At 28.8% G+C, this 23,471-nt stretch overlaps 2 non-coding genes across 2 annotated transcripts; both read right to left on the reverse strand.

Moving 5' to 3' along the window:
- Positions 1-21,276: 21,276 nt before the first annotated feature.
- Trnav-aac (transfer RNA valine (anticodon AAC)) lies at positions 21,277-21,349 on the reverse strand. The gene has a single exon. It is a non-coding gene; the product is annotated as a tRNA-Val (tRNA).
- A 1,095-nt stretch (positions 21,350-22,444) lies between these two features.
- On the reverse strand, positions 22,445-22,517 carry Trnav-aac (transfer RNA valine (anticodon AAC)). Its single transcript has one exon. It is a non-coding gene; the product is annotated as a tRNA-Val (tRNA).
- Positions 22,518-23,471: the final 954 nt, after the last annotated feature.

Raw genomic sequence — 23,471 nt, forward strand, 5'->3', positions numbered from 1 at the left:
ATGGACGAACCGTTCACTTTCGAAAATATATTCTCAACTAGAGGCTAGAGCACTCTAGAAAATATTATATTGCATCGCTGGAATGATTGCTGTTTATTATATATAGTATTTTGATTAGTCTTGAAAACAATCAAGTACCGTACCTAGCTATTATCAGTTAGTAGTTAATATTAATAAGTGTACGATTAGATAATATATTCATCAAATTTAAAATAATTGTTTTGTTGAAATTCAATCACAACTCACAAGTAATGATAATACGTTATATTATAATATATTGCATAATACATACACATAGGTACACTTGGGTTTTAATATTTTCTACGAAAATCTAAACAAGTTCAATCATACATAGTTTAAACTGTAAAGTTATTGTACGACCATATAATATCATGTTTAACTACACGTGGTGTCTTTATTGATGTAGGAAAAGTGAACAGTATCCTACTGCTATCGGTATGAATAAATTAATGAAAATTTCGATTGAAGCTTATAATATAAAATAATTACATTATCATTAACTCATTATTAAGTATAATAATATAGAACTAATCTAGTAAATGTACTATAACGTCCAATGTGTTTAGAAACGAGGATTTCTTAATAATAAAATAAACAACAATTGATGTACAGATAAAATCACTATCTACTTATCCTTGTGAAACAAGTATTATGGGTCTCTTTCTTTGTTGTATATTATATAAAATCTATTATTGTGTACAGAATGCTTTTTCTTAATCGAATAAAATAACAAATAATTTAAAAGTTTTCTGTTTCAGGTTTATAAATTATGAAGTATAAATAAATAATAAACTTAAAGAAAGTTGTTTCGTTTTGATTAAAAACTTATAATTTTTGATAAAAATACTAAATGTTCAACGTGTTCTAGTGACAAAGAAGTTTTGTTATCATTTATCACGTTAGGTGCCATTTCGCTACTAAATAAATAACCTTTCACTCGTGGAACACTGGTCTCTTTTATACGTACACATATTTCTCACCGAAATAAGCAAGGTAATTGTCCTTCAAAACTTTTCGCTATTGAAAGGCTCCAAGTCCAAGTTAACTTTGGACGTTTGTAAATAATTTGTAAATTCACCGTCATAAATATTTTTTTATTTTCCACAATCCAATTTGTTTTTAATAATACTTCTGTGTATATAAATAATTTGAAATACGAACACGTAATACATATAAGTCTAAAAGCAAAACATTTTACTCTGAAATCAAAAACAATAATTAAAAAAAAACAACAAGTGAAACAGAACAACTTACCGCCATCCGTATACGTATAGACAAGATGCTGAAATTGCAATCTGTAGTTTTTAATACAAATTTGTTTTTCCTCTATCGTAAATTGGATGAAGTATGAACAAGACATAAATATCCTTTGCCGAAGTTTACTTAAATCGTAAAATTGTCTTATCTAGCTCCGTGTGGTGTTAACAGATCATCGGTAAAGTGAAAAATATTGTAATTTTAAGTTACAATATCGTAATCGGTACAATTTTTAGTGTGTTGTATAACTTATTAGTATTATCACTATAATCCTTTAGTATTCCCTTCACATTTGGTATTTATCTGTCATTGATGCACCGCACTCTGTAGTAATATTACGACCACCTAACACAAAAACAATGTATATACGTCATGCTATTATTATTTCTTTATTAATTTACTAATTTGTTTAAATAAACTTCATATTAATTTTATTGACAAATGGGTAAATAACGAAAGTGATTTCGTCGTATAAACATCTTATATAATATGAACATTTTTATTTGCACGTGACAGGTATAATAAATAAGGCTAAAAGCGCCTCCGTAATAATATAGTGTTTTTAGTAATTGTTCACGAAGTTTTTTTTTATACACGCCCCTTTGATTGTTAGTTTAGATATGTCCAGTGATATATTTATTTACGTTTGTTCTAATTGGCCCCGTGATGTGATAATGCCGACGAGTTCAATGTGTCTCCATTATAATATGTAATAATATTGATTATTTTTTTTAGTAATTTTTGGCTATGTTTTTTTACACACGTCCGTTATAAGCTATAACGATTTATTGTTCAGATGTCCGTGTTCCCTTCGATTGTTCAACGGTTTCGTTATTCCCAGGGAACTATTTATTAACGTTAATTCTAATTGGCCATAACTGTGACACGAAAATATTTTACGTATTTATTCGCCGTAAAACATAAGCATTATCAGCGGTTCGGTAACCACGGCGTGTGGGTGAGTGCCAGGATGACAGGTGGCCCTTCATTTATATCATAAGTTGCCTATATATATATACACTAATTGATCTAGGTATGCAAGGGATTTAAGGACTGATGTGAGCAGAGTTTATGTATTATACGTTTTTGTTTGGAAATATTATATAGATTTGGATTCTGAGTAGAGCAAGGAAGCGTACTAACATAATATTCTAATGAAGTATAGATAGGTCATTATTCAAATTTCTCGGTAGTTTATATAGGTGAATAAATATAAGCAAGCATCCGTTTTTTGACAAATATTGACTATTTTTGGATAAACCATGCAACGCCCACAATCGGTTTTTGAATGCTACGATTTATAAAGATACCCGGCCCACTAAACCCTAGTATCAGCACATTTTTTTTTGATTCCTCGAGAATAAAAAAATAAAGTTCCGACAATGAATAATGACGACATCAATCTGATAGGGCTTAACACCGATAAGCAATTTTAGGTATTGTCGTTTGTTTAAAAAATAAAATAAACATAACAGCCACCAACTAATACTGAAACACAAGATTATACTATTGTGAATAGTTTTTAAGATAGAATTTAATTTGTTTTTTAAACGTTTCTCTATTTAACAATACTATTATTTCCATTATTTCAAAATTAGAAATGTAAAAGAAATAATAATATTATTATCTGATAAAATTATCAATTTATTATAATGTGTATTTTGTGTAATAAGCATAACAAAGTATGTACACGCATATTATTATATTATATTGTACATTAATAAATTATGGGCTTAACAATAAAAGATAAATTACAAACGTGTTATATAATAATAACATGTAACGACTGATTAATTATTATTTATCAGATTTTACGGTGTATCATATGTATACTAAATGATTTATTGTGTTTTAAAATTAGAACATAATATAGGTTACACTGTGGGTAAATATATTTACATTTATGTGTTTAGGATGTTGTTTTAAAATAAAACCAATATCCACCCTCAATTGTTTTCTCTAATACGTGTTTTTTCGTAACACAACACTGATATAAACAATTTGTATGGATATATTTTTTTTTGTCTTGAGCCTCGGTTTTTATGTAGTACCTATTGTTTAAATTTCAAACTTTGACAGGTCTACAAAGTAGTGAGAAAATTATAATAGTTTTGAAAACTTTAAGTAGCATTATATGACAATGTCACATAGACACAGTATACCAAAGCCATTTTGTTTTTTTATATAAACTAACAATCATGTGTTTTAAACTAAGGGGTTTTATAAATCGATGTATCTATGTAATAGTGTAATTTGGAAACAGTAAAAAAACGCTTGCCAAGTCAGGATTGCCCTGGATCGGCATGTAAACTTTCTTGATTTTTAATATTTAGAAATTAATTAACTGATTTCACACCCAAGCGGTATAACAATTTGAATCCAGAAAAATGTCGGTGTGAACATCCCCACAAAAAATCATTTTAATTTTCATTTGGTGAGATAGATCTGCAAAACCGGAGAGCGGATTTCGTTGTTTGGGGTCTTGTTAGATTCACATTGGTTAGGAGAAGTGCAGTAAAGATTTACAGAACTTTATCTTTAATAATTCACCACACAACATTAAAAAAAATTAAAACAAATTTTATTGGGTGTTTTTTGATGTTTTCAGCTTTACAGCTTTGTAGTGAATTAATGATTGGAGATTAAGTTCTGAAAATCTTTACTGCACTTCTCCTAGACAATGTGAATCCAACAAAATCCAAAACAACAAAATCCTTTCTCCAGTTTCTGCCTCGCTAAATGAAAATCTAGCAAAAAATAACTCTTTTTTTATCTGTGAAAAATTAAATATTTTTTTTTAAAACTTTTAATTCCACATTTAGTATCTACTTGATAATTTCTTTTTAATGAGTAATAAACCAGTAATAAACCAACTTTCTGGCTATCATAGTTTAGGAGAAAAGTTAAAAAATAGAAATTTTGGGACTGTTCACATGATTAAATATCAAGAACGTAAAACTATTTGTAGTTAAAAGGAAAATCTTATCTAAATTCTATTAAGTTATTGTATAATATAATTAGCAATAGCTCTCTAAAAAAATATCATTCGCATTACCTATGAACGTTCGTAAAATTATTAAAAAGCCAGAAAAGTGAAAAAGAAGAATTTTAGGCAAAAAAATAAATTATCAGCAAATATTTTGTCGAATTCCGACTGTTGCGGTGAAAAAAAACATTTTCAAGGCGAGAGTTTTGTATTAGAGACTGGGTTTTCGTCAGTAACGTAATAACACATCTGTGTTGTATTTGGATTGGACATATAATTCATCTTCTGTTCAGGACCTAACCATCAAAGCATATTAAGCAGATGTAAAAGTATATTTCAGGTTAAAATTAAATTAGCTATATCTCGATTTTTGAATTATATTAATTACGAACGGATTGAAAACATATTATAATACAGTTAGTTTATATAACCATGTACTCAGGAAATATAATACAATATTATTATGATATTATTATAGCACAGCGCATTGTATATGCAATTTTTATACCAAACATTTAAAAAAATGTTAATTGGTAATATTATATGCCATACGAAATATCTTACTATGTAGTTAACAGATATAGGTAATTAGTTTAAACTACTATTACAATACCTCTAAAAATTCATCAAAATAATTTCTAGTCATATAATGTGTCGTTTGATGATTGAAATGCAGACATTACTTATTAGTGTACCACGTAGGTATATTAGGTATACATATAATTATATTTATTATAATATTATGAGAAACGAGATTATGAAATATATGTCAGATGTATTATAATTAATTAATGATGGTAAAATGTTTAGTACTTCAGTCGAAACCTAAATTTTCTGTACTCTAATAACATGTTAAAAATAATTTTAACGAAAGTGTATTTGTGTTAAACATTATTATATCTTAATTCGTGTTTAAATATTAGAAAATTCAAAGCCATGAAAACAAAAATTGAATTGAAAATTGAAACATAATAATATACATTTGTATTGTTTTTTAAAATGTCGTAAAAATGTTGACCACTATAATATTATCATACTTCTATTTTCTACTATTGAACATTTTTCAGTATTACTTCTTAAAAAAAAAAAAATAATTTATACGTCACGAAGAGAAAATATTATTTACTTCACAATTTATTACACTATGGATATAAAAAAAATTATAAAAATAGATTTTACGCGTAGGTACTATATATGTCAAACTATATAATATTATGACAATATAACTGTATGTAATTCATCCAAAATTCTTTAAAGGGAATGTACTATGATTAAATAATCATTTTATGAAACTGTGCCTAAATATTATTATAATTCAATGGTGAACTTTGTGTACATTATTTAGTAATGTTACAAAAGTCTACATGTTGGCCCATGGGAGTTGGACATAGTATCGTAATAAATATTGGTTAGCATTAATCGACAATTGTCTTCTGTTTTGAAAATTTTTTATATAAAATTGTTTTGGGTGTAAAATCGTAAAAAACAAATTTATTTGTTTCAAAAAATCTTCTACAATAGCCACATTTCTCGTTCATCCGTTATCACATTTATCAAACCCAATCCCAACGAAAGACACTTCTGGTTTTTATATATTGTTGAAACTGGCGGTGGAGCTTGATTTCCAATGAAATTGTTAGAAATGAATAAAAATAGTTCGTATGATGATATGAATGAAAGGTAAATATAAGGTTAAATTCATACATTTTTATATTCGTATACCCAATTCCTATTATTCGGATTAGTCGATTCCAATATGTACCCACACTCAGTTCATTTTGGTTTTTGTTATCAATGATTTATAACAAAAATAGAGCTGAACACAATATTATTATAATAATAGTTGTTCGCAAATATTTAGCGCAATCGATTTTATCCGATAGCCGAGTATGTATTTTAATTAATGTATATCATTATTATGCAATATAAATCATCGAATATTTGAGTTGTTTGCAGTAGTTAATCTCGATTGTGTAAACTTTGTTTAAACTACGTATAACGTCGTATTTCAACATGATGTGTGTGTGTGTGTGTGTGAGACGGAGCGCTCGCGTGTTCGCATCCCCGAAGTTGTGTAGTAAAAGCATATTGTGTATGCGTTTTGTTACGTATTGTACATAAATCTTGATAAATAACATCATTCCGGATTGTTACTGTCCCAACTTTCAACGCAATTATACGTATGCATACGCCCACGCGAATCGAGCAAACAGTAATAATAATATATCGGTATAGGTGCCTGCAGCCGTTAGATAAATAAACACTACATTTATAGTTCGTCGATACGCCAGACGCCTGCATCGATATTATAATGAGTACCCATAGTTATGTTGGCTTTAATATATAACCGAAAACACGGTTAACGACTACAGTAATATATATATACGCAAAAGCTCGCCCGTGGCAAGATCAAAACGTTTTATCACCATAATATTATGTAATAATAATGACGTGTTAAAATCGAAAGTTTTTATTTTATAAGATTTCAAAAGCTTTCCGAGAAATAGTCTGTTTACAAATTAAAATTGTCCGCTGATTAGTCCCAATAAGTTTGTTCATGCGTGAAGTATTTCAGATTGATCGATTGATTACAACAGCTTTCTAATAGTCTATACATATATATATATACACGGAATGCGCAGTCTGCAGAAGTATTTAAAAATAATTCGACTAATTCAGTTTCACAAAATTTAGTTCAGGAAATAAACGATAAATATTTGTTGTGAATCCTCGCAGACGGGTCCACCTCGGCCATGTAATAGGCAGGTATTACTAATTATTGGACTATAAGCAATAATAAAAACAAAGTTAGTAAACTGGCTAATACAGTTGTACTATACTTAACTAATATAGTTGTACTTACTTTTGGGTTCTGACTATATAAATAGGGAATTCTTTATCACTAGGAATCATTTTATTCGTGAACCAATAGAGTTTTTATATTTTTTTTTTTATACAATATCGATTTTAAATTTATGTACGATAGCGAGGTTTGGCGTCGGAACTCATTGGTCGTGCACCGTTTCCAGTAAATTCGAAATAAAACTGCGACAATTATTATGTGTAGCTCTCCGCATTAATATGATTTTAGATGATTTCGTGACAACCAGTTTGCAGGTGATGCAGCCTCGTCGTCTACACTTTCTGGTTTGTCGGCTCCGTCATCGGTGTTTAGTTTTGCAAGAATCACCGTACGAGTGTTTATATTTATTTATACGTCCGTTTAACCTTTCATCAGCTGTGTATTGGCCATGGCTGACTGTTGGGGCTTATTAAACCCCACGTGATAAGATTTTGCGTGATACTACTAGTGATCAAACTGGATCAAACTTTCACATCCATGAAAATATCCTTCTTAACATAGTACCATAGACCTTATACTTATAGACGGAACATCCATAATATTATCTTTCCCTGTCGGATGGTGCGGTCAAGAGAAGTAGATGTGCAGTGATGCCCATTCTTCGGAACAGACCTTTTTTATAAATTTACACACAATAACAATTATCGTAATATATTGGCGCGCGAAAATCAGCTACTGCGGACTGCCTAGTGGCGGCTAGTGCTACCAGAGTACATAGTAGTTTAGTATAACTGAATGCCGAAAGGTGTAAAAATGAAGACACAAAATGTGTTATAAAATATTTAAAATTTATACTAGTAGTCAAGTTTTTAACACAATAAGGTAAATAAATATCAATATGGGCCTAGGATACAATATTATGTTTGTACATTAAAAAGTTAATAAAATAATAGTATTATGTTATAATATATTCTTTTTTGTTTTTTTGTAGTTTATTTAATTTATTTAAGCATATTTACAATCTATACAATTTGTACAATAAGTAAATAGTATAGGTAATTAAAATAACTTGAATGTTTTGAGGGGGGAAAACCGTCCATCAACAGTACCTCCTATTTAATTTGATGGGTTCATATAATGGAGACCGTTAGGCAAGAGCGTCTCTTGGCCATTTTCTTTTTAACCTCATCGGAGGATTGTTGGGGATGGTTATAGAGGACATGCGGGAAATTAGAGGGTTTTGGTTCGAGTGCAGTTTGGAGTGAAACTTTTTGTAATGACGAGTTGCTATTTCGTTGACTGTAAATAATATATTCTAAATTTGAAATGTTTTTCAATGGGTAATTCAGTAAATTAATAATAATAATAATTTTAAATAATTCAATAAAAATAAATAAATAAAAGTATTGGTGTGTCCATTAGCTGTGTAGGTAGGTACTACAAATAATTAATTAATAAATAATTGACGACTTATTCGTTGTGAAAAAGAATTTATTTTGTTAATTTTTGCCTCAATTTACTTTTTTTATAGTTAGATTCTTTAGCTGAATGGTGTAATCTAACATCCAAATATATATAAATAATTATTGCTATTAATTGGTCTCTATGGTTTTAAAAAGATTGACTTACACAATGATCATTAAATTCCTTAAATATTATTTTTGTTCTACTGAATATATGTCTCTTTATTTTAGTGTATAAATCATTTTTAATATTCTTTTTAAAAATATTTCCACAACTTCTAAAAAGCCTTTCAGCCATTAAGCAAATGTCAACTACATCACTAGATGGTTTTATGAATGCATTATTTCTGTCTTTCAAATTAATTAATATATTATCAGAAACCATTTTATACAAAGACTGCTGACAAATAAGACAGTTAATTTTTTTCAAAGTTTTTTTTTTCAACAAATCCTCCATATACCTAACCTACTCACTAATATTTTCAACCAAAGATGATAAACGATGTAATGATTGAAAATATGAGTGATCATGCACTACCACTATAGCGCTTTATCCATCTCATTAATTTGGCTTGTATGGTGTATAATAGAATCAGGTCTCACATTAACTATAAATAGTTCGATAGGATTTAACATTGCTAGGCAATTTCCGTACTGTGATCCTGTTGCTTGTTTGTGTACAAGAAGCTTTTTAAAAGCTATATAAAAACTGTTTACAAGTTGGGTTATTGTTATGACCCCCTCTCATTTTAACAGCACTAAAGAAAGTTTATATAATATATGGTCTTGTGAAGCTTATAAGATAGTAAGTAATTTAAGGCATATTTTAATTTTAGATACTCATATAAATTTAACAAATTTTTTAGACCATAAACGAAACCAATGAATTCAGTTTTTCGATTAGAGTCAATTAGTCTTTGACCATTTTGTACATTTAAATTATACAGTTTCAAATTAAATTTCTCCATCCACAATTTTTTCAGACGGTATCCTTGGATTCTTGAATCTGGATCCTTGAATCTATAAAATAATATGTTTCTTAAATTTTTAAATAAACAAATAATTATTAAAATATTAACTTACGAATGAAAAGAAACTGTACAATCAACTTCTTCTTTCATAGAACATAATATTACACATTTACGGACCATTATGTATAGATTCAACCTATTTCAAATATTTTAGTTATTGTATTTGAATTAATAAATAATAATATTAAAGTTTAAATTTTTGAATAAAATCAATCACAGAAATGATAGGGATACGTATATTTTTAAATTTTTCTTTTATTTCAGTTACTGTAGACTCATATAACCGAGGTAATAAACTGTTTGATATGATTTTTCTGCTCGGAAGTGTGTATCCAGGTTAATAACAGTGTCATTTTTTTAAAATTCTTCTATAAGACTGTAAAAATAATCATTTTAATGGATTTTTTAAACATAAGTTATACCATTTATATCTATTAAAGAAAATCTATGTTAAAAATATTATTATTCAATTTCACGATTTAATATTTTAAATTTAATTATCATGTGTTTTAAATAAAATAATAATACTAATTATTAACAACCTAGTACAATATTATTTTAATGCTTACACCATAAAAAGCTGTAATATTTTTAATTAATGAATATTTTAAATGAATATAAACTACACTAATTTACACACACAGTCTGTATTCTGTAATAGTCAATTGGCTAATATCTAATATACATATATTATTTTTTTATTCATATAGATATTATTCGGTATTCCCAGTAACCCCAATGACCCAGTTCCCACTTAAAATACATTTGAAGAAGCAAATTATATATTATGTACACACTATAGAGTTATAGACGTAGACACGTAGTCAGTTGTGTGTTACTAGTGTCTAGTATATTATGGGTAAATGTGTTTAAGTATATTGTTTTAATAGTATATTATTGAATGATAATAATTATTATTCTACTATATAAGAATAATATTTTTTATTAACTCAACCCATTGATGATATGTGACCGAAATACCGAATGAGAGAATCAAATCATCGAATCACTCAAGACTCAAGTGACCGAATCATCCCATCCCTAGGGATAAGTGGATTACCGAATAACTGATAACAATAATGCACAATATACAATATTATTGTATCGCATAAATAATTATCATGCCTTTAGTGCGCATGTGCGTAGTGCGTTGGTGCTTTGTGAGACGCTACCTGTCGCGGAACGTGTGAACTATACTATGTTCCGTCTATAAGTATAACATTAGTTACTATGAATAGTGATATAGTACTCTATAATGCAAAACAGTTTTGGTCAATAAATTATTACCATATGTTTATCTGTTATCATGCAATCAACTGAGTGATATCAAAACCCCAACACATCGTTCATGTATATTTTTTAAAATTATTTTGATTTTATTTTTCGGTAAGTACATTTATACAATTAATTCGTTTATTTTATAACTTTGCCTAGTGTATTTCGTTTTAAATAGGTAATGACAAAGAAAATGGCAGATCGTGATGAAATTCTTGGTTATTTGTATCGCATTAACCATTAACGCGATTTTAGATGATTTCGTGACAGCCATTTTGCAGGTGTTGCAGCCTCGTCGTCTACACCCTCTGGTTAGATTAGGTCTGTCGGTATTTAGTTTTGCAAGAATCACCGTAAGAGTGTGTATATTTATTTATACGTCCGTTTAATATGGGCATAATATTATTCAAATTCTCCGTTTGATTGTTTGTTCAAGTCGTCTTCCACTGCTGTGCATAATTTCGTTTCACAGACATTCCAAAATCGTTGCGGGTGAGCAGGAAATCACAAGATATAAAGGATCGTAGTTTCATATTATATATATGTATATAATATAATATATATATATATAGTAACTAAATTCTTGCGCAAAACAAATATACATACTAGCCGTATTAATTGTTCTAAAATATTCTGAAATGTTAAAAATGTATAGATTTTCTGTTGCACAGCATTTTATATTGTTTTAATTAAAATCCTTAATGACTTCGTTAACTGCTGCGCCTATAGAAAAACGTAATAGGTATCAGGAAGTGATCGTTAAAATATTTTAGTAATTTATTTCGTTTATTCGCATTCTGAGTATAAAATATAGAATTGGTATGGATACATAGAAATTCACGTTAAATACTTTGAGAACAAATTATAAGCCTTAATTTAGTGCTATATCAAAAAAAATATATATCGAAGATTGCGAATTATGCACCTTAAAATAATAACACTATTATTTTCATTTCAATAAGGGCTAATGATTTCAAATTATTTAAAAATTACTGATAGAGTTAGTTTTCAAGTATAAGTTTGTCAAATATTATGTACTTAATACACATGTTAAATACATTCAAATGGTTATCAAATTTAAGTCAAAATTGGAAATAGAAAATTATTGATATTTGCTAACTCGTCGAAAAAATGTATGTCACATCGAATTCTTAAACACCATATGAATAATTATAATACGGTTTAATACAACCTAAGCGGCAAAGCAAATTGTCTACTGGAATATGTTTTGAACAAAGTTGTATGAACTAGGTTTTTCCATGTACTGGTAAACTGGTTCTTAATACATTCGGAATCAACTAAATTAAGTTATACCTATATAGGTTAGGCCAGTGGTTCTCGACTGGTGTGTCACGTATTACCATAATGATGCATGTTGCCAAAAAATGGTTTATTTTATATTGTACGAGTTTTAAGTATTTATATATATTACATTATTATGGCATTATGAGGTGATCGTAAAAACTGTATATAAGAAAAACAATCGTGAAGATCCTTAATGAATTTACACCTAGGTTTATAATTGTTACTTTTTCAAAAAAATGTTAAGTGTTTAGCCATTTTTATGGGTCTAAATTAGGGTTTCAACACGGATCAAAAAAAATATTGAAAAGCACTGGGTTAGGTAGGTAATAGGTTCCAACCTTTTATGGTTTATGTTATATAAATATACCACTTATACCCATCTAACGTTGATGTTATTGTGGTTATGTCATCAAAACTATAGATTTTAATAATGTTTTCATAAAAAAAAAAAACATTATCCATCAGTTTGTTTGTAAAATGAACTATTTTTTTTATGTTTTAGTATAAATCGGTGAGGTATTATATTAACAATTACATCTTATAAATACCTACATGGTTACATACATTTATTTGTTTATAGATAACCGGTGCTGGAATTGGAAATTTTTTTGATACCCATACTTTTTTAAACATTTAAATTTCTCTGAAAAACTATTTAAATTCTAACAGTATTAATATGTTTTAATCTAAAAAAAAGAAAATTATTTTTAGTTTCTAGAAAAATATTAATCATTCTATGAATATTCATCAATATAAAATTACAATATATTATTAATATAGTAGTAGCATAATAATGTACTTTTATAATATTGTGCATTATTCAGTTTTGAATGTGCACAGTTTTATTATATTTGAAACTTTAATTAGGATTATGAACTAAATCTAACGTGGTTATGTAAATACTTCGTGCTTAAACTAACTAATTATCGTATTTTATACATAAACTTTAAATGGTTATTAATAAAGATTACTATTATGTTATGACATATTTATTGTTGAATAAGATTATTTGATAAACTTTGAAAATAATGAATATTTATGCAGTGACTTGTAAACAGAAGGCAGCGAAAATGTAATGCTGCTATAATTTTTAATTAAGACGAACAGATGAAGTGAAAACCAATTCATAGGGAAAAAGTTTTATCACAAAATAATAATTCCATTTCGTTTTTCTATACAACACAAATTAATTTTTCATTTTTATATATACTACACGTCTACACACTTACTACACCTTCTATATAACACGGGATATAACCTTTATTATATGGCATAGTACGTATTCAATTCAGTAGAAGAACGAGCATTTCACTTTTGCTTCCGTATCCGATCCTAAACAATCAACTGCAGATGGAACCTTTTGTTGTTTGACTTCAACCGACTTGCTCAAGCATTATTTATCCTTTTGGTTTACGAAGCACTGCGAGCCGTGAGGTCATGGTATATAGTATATGCAGCTTTATAAGTTTTAGTGGTCGGACGGGCAACAGACGACGAGTGAACTTCAAAATATTTGAGTATTTCTATTTCACCTATCGTGTTTGTGTAATACAGCACCATCCTCGGCATCCTTCTTTCATCATTGTCAAATATGTTATCGCAGAAGAACATGTTCGTTTCCTACGTACGATCATTGCGAGTTATGCCTAATGGTGCGCTACCCCTTAGTATGTTATTATATTCTTGTATTCGATTTCTGATGAGTATTTTTTATTTTAACATATCATATACCTAGTGTAATATTTATTTGGTACTTAATTTTAAAAAAAATGTAATCGACTTCCAATTTAAGCATTCCGAAAGAGTATTGTATAACGGTGGGAATAATTTTCTCGACATATATCATTTTAGGTTTCGAATTTATTTTTCGATATCGAACCGAAATACTCGTACCCATCATCTAATGTATTCAACATAATATAGTATAATAGTATACTTCATACATCAAATAATTTTTATTTTGATCTCACTCGATGAGAGGTCATAATGACCACGTATCATTGGATTAGAAATTCGATCTCTTTGATCGCGCACTGACATATAGAGTGAATCCGTTTGTTTATTGCTTAGGTAACAACAGTACAAACAAACTTGATTAAACGGCACCGCTTGGCCCCTTGACATGTGTTTAATAGACATGTTTGGCTATTAAACGACGAGTATGTACAGATTTATAGGTACCTCTATTGGCCCATTTGTAAGTTATTGAGCATGGGAAATTATTGTTTCCAATATAGGTACGCCCGTAGGTGGGTTCATGATATAATGTACCGATAATCGAAATCACTATAGGTATAATATATTATATAACATATATAGGTACGCGTACAATCACAATGGTAAACTAAATTAAAAGTTGTTCATAAAACGGTATACCAGATTTTTTAAAAAAAAATTGCCAATTGTAAATATTTATAAAAATACCTACATATAATATATTATATTACTTTTGTAATTTTTTATACTCATATTAAAGACCTCACTGATAATTATTATGTTCTATTTTATTATGTATTATTATTGGTATGTTGATTATATTCAAGTTATTATATAATATATACTAACGCCCAAACAGACGTAGGTATATAGTTATAGCTTAAGGAAGAAGAAAATGTATGTTTACTGTATAGCGATAGATATGGTGCAATAAGTTCGTAGCAGTTGTAGGTATTTAAGATATACTAATTGGCAATCTCGTAAAACTTTTCAGAGATAGAATTGACGACCGACTAATGATAGTTCAATATTGAACACGTAATTCTTACAACAATGTCCGTAGCAACGGTGGGAAAGTTCGTTAATAACTGAGCACAACGAAGACACATTTAAGGTCAATATGTGCAAGCTGTGATGTAATCCGTGAGGTAGAAGATATCGTATTCGTCCAAGTACACACGCGTGTCTTAATTTATATATTTCTTGAATAAACATTAAGATGATAAAGTTTTTGAAAAGAACATCATCTAAACATCAGCTTATAATTGAACAATTATTTTATATATTATAATATTATGTACATAAAAAAATACAATTATATAAAAACAAGTACGAGCACTCAAACCAAAAATTATTTTGGAGCCAGCCGAATATTTTTTTTCGGGGTGTGATCGATAGATAGTTTACCTCATCGTGGTTCACCCTGAGTAACTCAAAATTAACCGGGACGCATTCGCGGGCTACGTCAGAATAACACGTCTTTCATTTAGCTTGAGGCGCTTCCGGGCCACGTCAAAAAACAATAATTTTTTTCTAGGGGACGCACTCGGGCGAGTACTACCCCGCTTTACCCGGACGCTCTCCGCCGGACATTAAATAAGGGTCATTTCGGGACGCACTTGGGAAACTCCCAACGTTTACATAAACAAACGAAACGACCGCCGCAATACTATATATATAGTTACGTATTGTTATGACATTTTACCTCGAGCAAATGTACCGTACGTCCAGTGGCAGTGTGCAGCATAATGTTATGCTTAACGTCATTATGCGACGTTTCTTATGTACCTACGTCGTCTCAAAATAGTATTTTACATCAGCAGGCCGCGCGGTCGGGTCACGAACGATACATTATCATCGTACGGAGACAAATTGAATCACTCAATCTGAGTCTTTGGGCGAGGAACGGAAAATGTGTATACCTACTACATGGTAATGTCATTACTAAATCGGAAAGCGTAATAAAAATATTGTGCGTGAAATACTATGTAGCTTCGTAAGTATAGCTGAAACTGTTGCAGTTTTAAAATCTGGTTTTTTATGCAGCGACTGTACGGTACCGTCCAGTGGCAGTGTGCAGCATAGTGTTATGCTTAACGTCATAATATTTATACGCATTATGCGACGTTTCTTATGTAAGTCGTCTCAAAATAGTATTTTACATCTGCAGGCGGTCGGGTCACGAACGATACATCGGACGGAGACAAATGGAATCACACTAAGTCTATGCGGGCGAGGAACGGTAAAGATACCTACTACATGGTAATGACGTCATTACTAAATCGGAAAGCGTAAAAACAATATTGTGAAATACTATAGTTTCGTAGAAAGCTGAAAATGTTGCAGTTTTAAAATCTGTTTTTTTTTTTGTTTAATTTTTTGCTTACGGATTGAAAGGTTACACGTTTTGTGTATAGACCACACGCCAAACGGTATAAAATATCATATTATTATACTCCCGAGTAGTATATAATTTACTTACATAGGGATTCTTAACTTTTATATTCTGTAATAGGCTATATATTATAATATACTGTTATACTTATTTTAAATTAAACATTATTAGATAAAACTAATACCATTTATATGAATTTGATATCATAATAACTCGGACAATTTTTTCATTATAAAAACAATAAATTCATAAAAGTGTAAAAACAAAATATTATAGTAAGTACCTAGCTTATAATGATGTTTATCAACATGTATTGTAATAAATTAATATCTATAGTTTTATTAATATAAAGGAGATGCGTAAAATAAATACAAATAAACTCGTTTCACAAATATTTCCATAGTGCAAGTATAACTATAATTTATAACTAAATGTATCAGTATAACTGTTTTCTTAAATAATAGAAAATATAAAAATGTTTTTACTAACTTAATTTAGATAGTAATATATAGAGTGATAAATTGTTCTTGCACTTTTAATGTAGATAACTAAAATGTAGGCATATACATTTCAGATGAACTCGTAGATCGCAGTTGTATAAGTATAAATATCACAACAAAATTCACAATAATAGTTTTAATACCTATATAATAGTGTTGAGTTGGTATTTTTTTTCCAGGCGTTAGTATAATGGAATTTGGAATCACGGAGCTTATTATATAAATATTTAATATTATCTGCATTTATACACAACGTAATTGTAGTAAGTTACTATACCTATGACAATTTATGAAAAAAAAAACAAAACATAAATTTTAAAAATTGTTCTTTGTTAATAATAAAATCCAATGGCGGACGGATCAAGTGAACAAAAAAAGTGTTGATTAATAACATCTGTATTTCATATTATATATTACAATTATTATTGTATTTGTCTGGTGTATGGGGTAAAAAAACCCGGTTCACAATCTCTAAAACCGTGACCACGGTTCATGTACACGCGCGTGTTGTAATTATTCAAGTCATGTGACTCGCGCATACGAGGAGGAAACGTACAACGGATATTGCGTATCCTACCTGTGTACGCGGACATTCTGCAATTGGAAAAAACAAATCTTTCGCCCGACGTTTTTTTTTTTTGGTCTTGACACTGAGAAATGTTCATCTATTCCCTAGTTATTGAAGAAACTGTCCGGATGAAAAATGCGGGACATTTGTATGCAACCGCAGCAAAAATCGTACTCCGGGGAACGTTTTACACCGAATTTTTTTAACTTTTTCGTGCACGCCGAATAAATTGGTTTCATAGAAAATTTGCCGCACGCGTGCACGGGCGTCGCGGCGGACAGTCTGAGGCGTCGAGAACAAAGTTTACCTCGGAAATCTCTCTCCGTCTCTCGTGCTATAAAATAAAAACTTCTTTCCCAACAGTGACCACGCGGGCTTAAGAAAGAAAACGCATTACATCCGAAATAGACATAATAATATTACGCGATATTGCGATCATTCGTTTTACGTACGGCGCGACGACGACTGCGCACACGATAAGTCTGGGGCGAAAAGGGTTTTAGGGCCCGGAAGTCGTTGCCATTTTGAGGTCCCCCTCCCACACACACAAACACGCCCATATGTATTTATACACGTAAACATTACGTCATTATTATTTATTTTACGGTTTCGTAAGTGCAATTGTATGTAAAGCCGTAAAATGTGCCGTTATACAAATAATTATGCATCTGCCATTGTGGTGTCGATCGCGAATCCGAGTTAAATAAATATTATGTCATGTTGTCATCTCATGCTGTTATCTCAAACCAAAATAAATATAACAAAATATTATTATAACTATTGGATTTTTCCCTTTTAAACCAAAATTAACATTTTTGTTTGAACACGCTATAGTCATCGTCGTATATTATTACACATTTCCGTTTACCACCGGAACAAAAATTTAAATTATTAAGTTTTGCCGTTTTGGAAACCTTTAGGCTTTCATAATAAAATATATGTGAGATAAAAATGATAAGATGTATACTGTAAATCAACCTTTTTAACGTCGCGACCGCCAAAATAGGTGAAAATAAAATTACTGAATCACTTTAGTTACATAATTTGGTCGATATTTCAACAGAAATTTTATCACTTGGATTTTTGTACATGAGAAAAATGTACTTACTTATATCGTTAACTTATTAATTTGATTTGGCTTAGATGGTCACACACCCAAGATATGCTTTTACACAGAGGACAAAAAACAACCTTTTCCGTTTTTGCACGTTTCGCACAAATTATTTGTAAAGTTCTAACAAAATTTACCGAATCGCTTATGAGACATGAAAAACGACATACAAAAATCGTGGAAATTTTTATTTTATTATAAGTTTTATCCGCTACCTACTCTTAAAACCATTTAACTATACTAGGAATTATTTTCAAAGTGCACTCAGCGACGAGTGAATCATTTGAATTTTCATGTAGGTACCTACATATTATTTTTAAATACTTTGTTGGCAAAGTGATATATTGTAAATCGTAAATGGAATCACTAATGCATTAGTTGAAAAATGTTGCAGTTCGTTTGTTATTTATATGCCATAAGCTATCACTTTTTTGGGGTGGAAAATGTAACTCTGTTCGATCTGAAATCAAACAAACATATATATTATAATACCACATTGTTTTTAAAAATTAAAAATTCCATTTATTGTTGGTAAAAATATGTTAACTATTGTTGTAGGTACCTTTATATTATTACTTTCACATTTTCCATTTTATAACAAAAAAAAAAAAAATTCAGTTTTAATCTAGATATTTTGTGAATGAATAGTGAGTAGATTATTTCATTTTATGAAGCGTATGTGCAATAATGATATAAATGATATAAATGTTATTAGTTGACAGTTGTTGTAATTTCTATTTTATAAAATATTTCAGTTATTGTGTTTATTAATAGTTGTATTATCAATTTTGTTAGTTAGATTATTGAGTGTCTTGAATAATGATTCTAAATTCTTAACGTCTCGAAATAAAAAATAATTAATTCAAAATGTCATTATATTTTTAAATAACTTGAAATTCTGGATTTCAGCCTTCTCAACTTCGTTAACTGCATATTATGTACATGCTTAAAACAATTAGGATTTTGACAATGGAGATAGTTTAAAATTTGGTACATATACCTATTAATTCTAAAAAATAAAAAATCCAAAGGTATTATAGAATCTATCATATTGATTAATCGCTTCATGGTTGAATATCTCTAATACTCATTTTCAAAAATTAAATTTATATGTATCGTGAACAAAATACATTTACATCTTAAGTATAATTTATATTCTAGCAATACAAATTAGCTTATTGTTTTAGATGCTGAAAGAAGCGATTATATAGTATTGAATTTAAAATTACTAGTTTTGTTTTATTTTTTGTATACCTATTACCACATACTTAGGTGTAGCTTTAAGATTTAGCTACACCCACATGTGTTGTCTCCATCTTACAAACGTGCAACATTGCAAACGTCAACAATAATCCATTTTACTCTGTTATTTTTAAAATTAGAGTGAATTGACTCAGAATAAAATGTAAAGGTTAGGTTAGCTTACTATCTAGGGCATCACACAGGTTTTTTTTATTGATATTATTATTTTTAAGCAGTTCATGACCTTATTGAAACTGCACATTGCTTGTACCTTTTTGAATACTAAAACATTTTTATTTTTTTATAAATAATGTTTATAAACTTAATACTTGAAACCTACTGCCGAGCAGGTATCTACCCGAGTTTATATTTTTGATTCAATTTAAATTAACTTAAATATACTTGGTACAAAATAATATGTTTCACAGTATTTAAAAAATTATCTGGTTGTAAAGTTTTAATTAATTTTTAGTTACACGGAAATAAAACGGTTATATTGTATTTTATATATTTATCTTTACTGTTCTACGTATTATATAAATAGATAATAGAATCAAACAAAATTGAAGATCTTATTTATTTGCGTTTATTTGTTTCATTTAATTAATTTTTCAATTTGACTTTTAAAATAGTTCATTCAAAAGTTTATTAACATCTAAGTAGTTTTGGATTCTGAGCAATGCTTTAAATTCTACATACATTTTTGATGTAAAAGTAAATAGTTCTAAATGAGACCCAAAAATATTAAAATTAAATTATTTTAAGCAATATTTTTTGATTCTGAGGTAAGCAATAGAAGTATTGATTTTACAATGATGTGTGTTTTTTTTTTAAATTTTTTTTTGTAAGCTTTTAAAGTTAAAGGCGTAAATATGACGAAAATGTGTTGATGATTTTGAGTTAGAAATTCCTAACAATTTTTCTTTTTAAATCTAAAATTTTAAAATGTAGTACAAAACCTTTTAAGGTTGTCAACTTTTATCAAAAAAAAAAAAAATGTCTATAAGAAAGTCAAATTAAATTTTTTATGAGCGTTTGAAATTTAAATATTTACAACATTGGATATTCATTCGATTTCTCATGTAGCCATTTCCTTAATATCTTGTAATTCAAAAACGAATTACAAAAAAACGATAAAATATAGCGTACCTATTATATAACATTTGCTGGTATGGCCGAGTAGAAACTTATAAAACGTCATTAATAATATTCTAAAAGCCAGCTGAATTAAGTTGTCGGTCGGTCAACACCACCATAGCAACGAAAGAAATTAAAATACATACTATATACTAAATTCGCTTTTAAATAGGTCGTGACTTGTGAAATATTATAATTATATAGATTCTTAAAACAAAAGCAAAAATGCTATAATAGCAATATTGTTGATTATATGTTATGCATAAATTGAATGAATACCTATAACACAAACTCTCTAAATCTGACTAGACTTAGTGTGTTGCGTATTATATAGGTAAAATATCTTTGTGTGTAGTAAATTATAATAAAATAATAGTAAGAAAATCTATAAGACAATAGGGTCGGTTAGGATACATAATATACATGGAAATTATTTGAAAAAATTAAAAAAATCGCAAAAAATTAATGTTTCCGCCCAGGATCGAACTGGGGACCTTCTGCGTGTTAGGCAGATGTGATAACCGCTACACCACGGAAACGTATACTAGGAACCAAAGAATTTATGTCTATTAATATAAACAATCGTCTAGCTAAACACTAGCGTAACAAATTGGATGTAGGTATTTGTATAATATTATAATTATCTTAATGGCTAATACCATTGATTATAATTTATAACATAGTATTATAACTTATACGTTTTAAGAAATATTATTATTAGTTATAATTAATGCTAATACCTATAATGCAAAAAACTATTGTTTCCCACATGATAGAATTGTCTATTATTATTCCAAATAGGTACTCAATATGATTAAACTTTAAATAATAGAGGTACCAAGGTGGTAAGGTATTTATTGTATTATTATTTCATTTTTCACAGTTTGTGATTATAGTGTATCTATTTAACTATAAAAAAAATGTGTTTTTTGTGATTATCAATGAGATAGTTTTCTGATCCTAAAGACTAAAATATTTTAATATAATAATATAATATATTACTATGTTCCTAGAATACCCGAATAGGTGCCTATATATAATACGGCTATACATCATATAATCAGTGCTTAAAGTGGGAAAAAATTCCCGGGGGGACTATAATGTTTCATATTCGGTATGCCTATAGTTTTTTAGCCTTCCATAAGTAGCTGGTATAATGGTATCTATATCAATTTATGTAAATTTTATGTCTAATCTATATATTATATCATAGGTAATTTATAAATAGTGTATGTGTAAGCATCATCATCCTATTTTTAAGTTTTTAACCCTGAATAATGTTAATCCCAATGTGTTAAGGGGAACGCTTTTTAACCACCGTCGTGTTAAACTATGTCTTATGTGCAACATAAATTGACCATGTTACGGGGCCCTCCTCACTTTAACCTCTGCATAGTGCATAGTATAATATAATAGGTTATAGGTAGGTGCAATACATTATAGGTACACGTGATATATGGAGTTGAAGTGTAATATAAATTCTGAATTCTCTAAACCTACTCGTGTGTGTGTTATTTCGAGCATGTAGTAGGTTACATACATTGTATGGTTTCAGTAAAAAAAAAAAAAAATGAGATAAAAACCACATTGTGTTGCGTGATCATTATGTGTGTAAAAATTTTATAAAAGATGAATGTTTCCGCCCAGGATCGAACTGGGGACCTTCTGCGTGTTAGGCAGATGTGATAACCGCTACACCACGGAAACTGTGAATCTTTCACGCAATATCTTAGCCAATTAAAATCTCCAATAAAATTGAAATAAACGTCCACACTATCATAGTAGTGAATAATAGTTATAATAATACATTATAAGTATTTATAATTTATAAGATATAAATACATCAAGTTATTTTATTTATTGTAAATTGTATTTCATCTGACAAAATGTTTTTTTTTTTATCTGGGCTTCATTCTACGTTCATTAAAAATATAATATTACTTGGTAAATTGTTTTAGATCTAAAGAGTTTGTTGATAAAATATATATATATATATATATATTAATTATAAGGTTATGTTCTAATTTAACATGATACTTAATTTGATATAATGTAAAAAGATAATTATTGTTTTAATATATTATGTTATATTATATAATAATTAAAACATTATAAACAGCCAACAGGATACCTAATGATTCAGAAACTTTTGAAGAGATTCCGCTCAGACACTGACAATTTAATTAAATTTAATGGACTTAAGTTTTTTTTTCAAAGATATGTACTACAGGCTTCTGATAAGATATTTTAAAATCTCATTCAGTAATAATTAAAAGTTGACATAAAAACAGTTTTTGGGTATTTTTACTATAAATAAATACCTATTAGTGCATAGGTGGATATTGGGGTGGGGTGAGGGGTTTACGGAAGCTTGGTCCGTCAAGCCCTCACCTTTTTAGTTATGTGGGATCGAAGCCTCTCCACTCACATTGATGTTAATAATGTTAGCCCCCCTGAAATTTTAATCGATTTCCACTTATGTATTAATAGTAAAATCATTCAAATCCATCTATAATAATAATCTATGTGATTGCATGCAGGTACCTATCTGATATCAAAACCCTACACAAAATATGTACCTAAAACAACGAACACTCTATGATCTATATCAATATAAATTATAAATATAATGGTAATATATTTTTGCGAATTTATCCCCTA

The sequence above is a fragment of the Metopolophium dirhodum genome, chromosome 4 (assembly GCF_019925205.1).
Source record: "Metopolophium dirhodum isolate CAU chromosome 4, ASM1992520v1, whole genome shotgun sequence".
Classification (NCBI taxonomy): Eukaryota; Metazoa; Arthropoda; class Insecta; order Hemiptera; family Aphididae; genus Metopolophium; species Metopolophium dirhodum.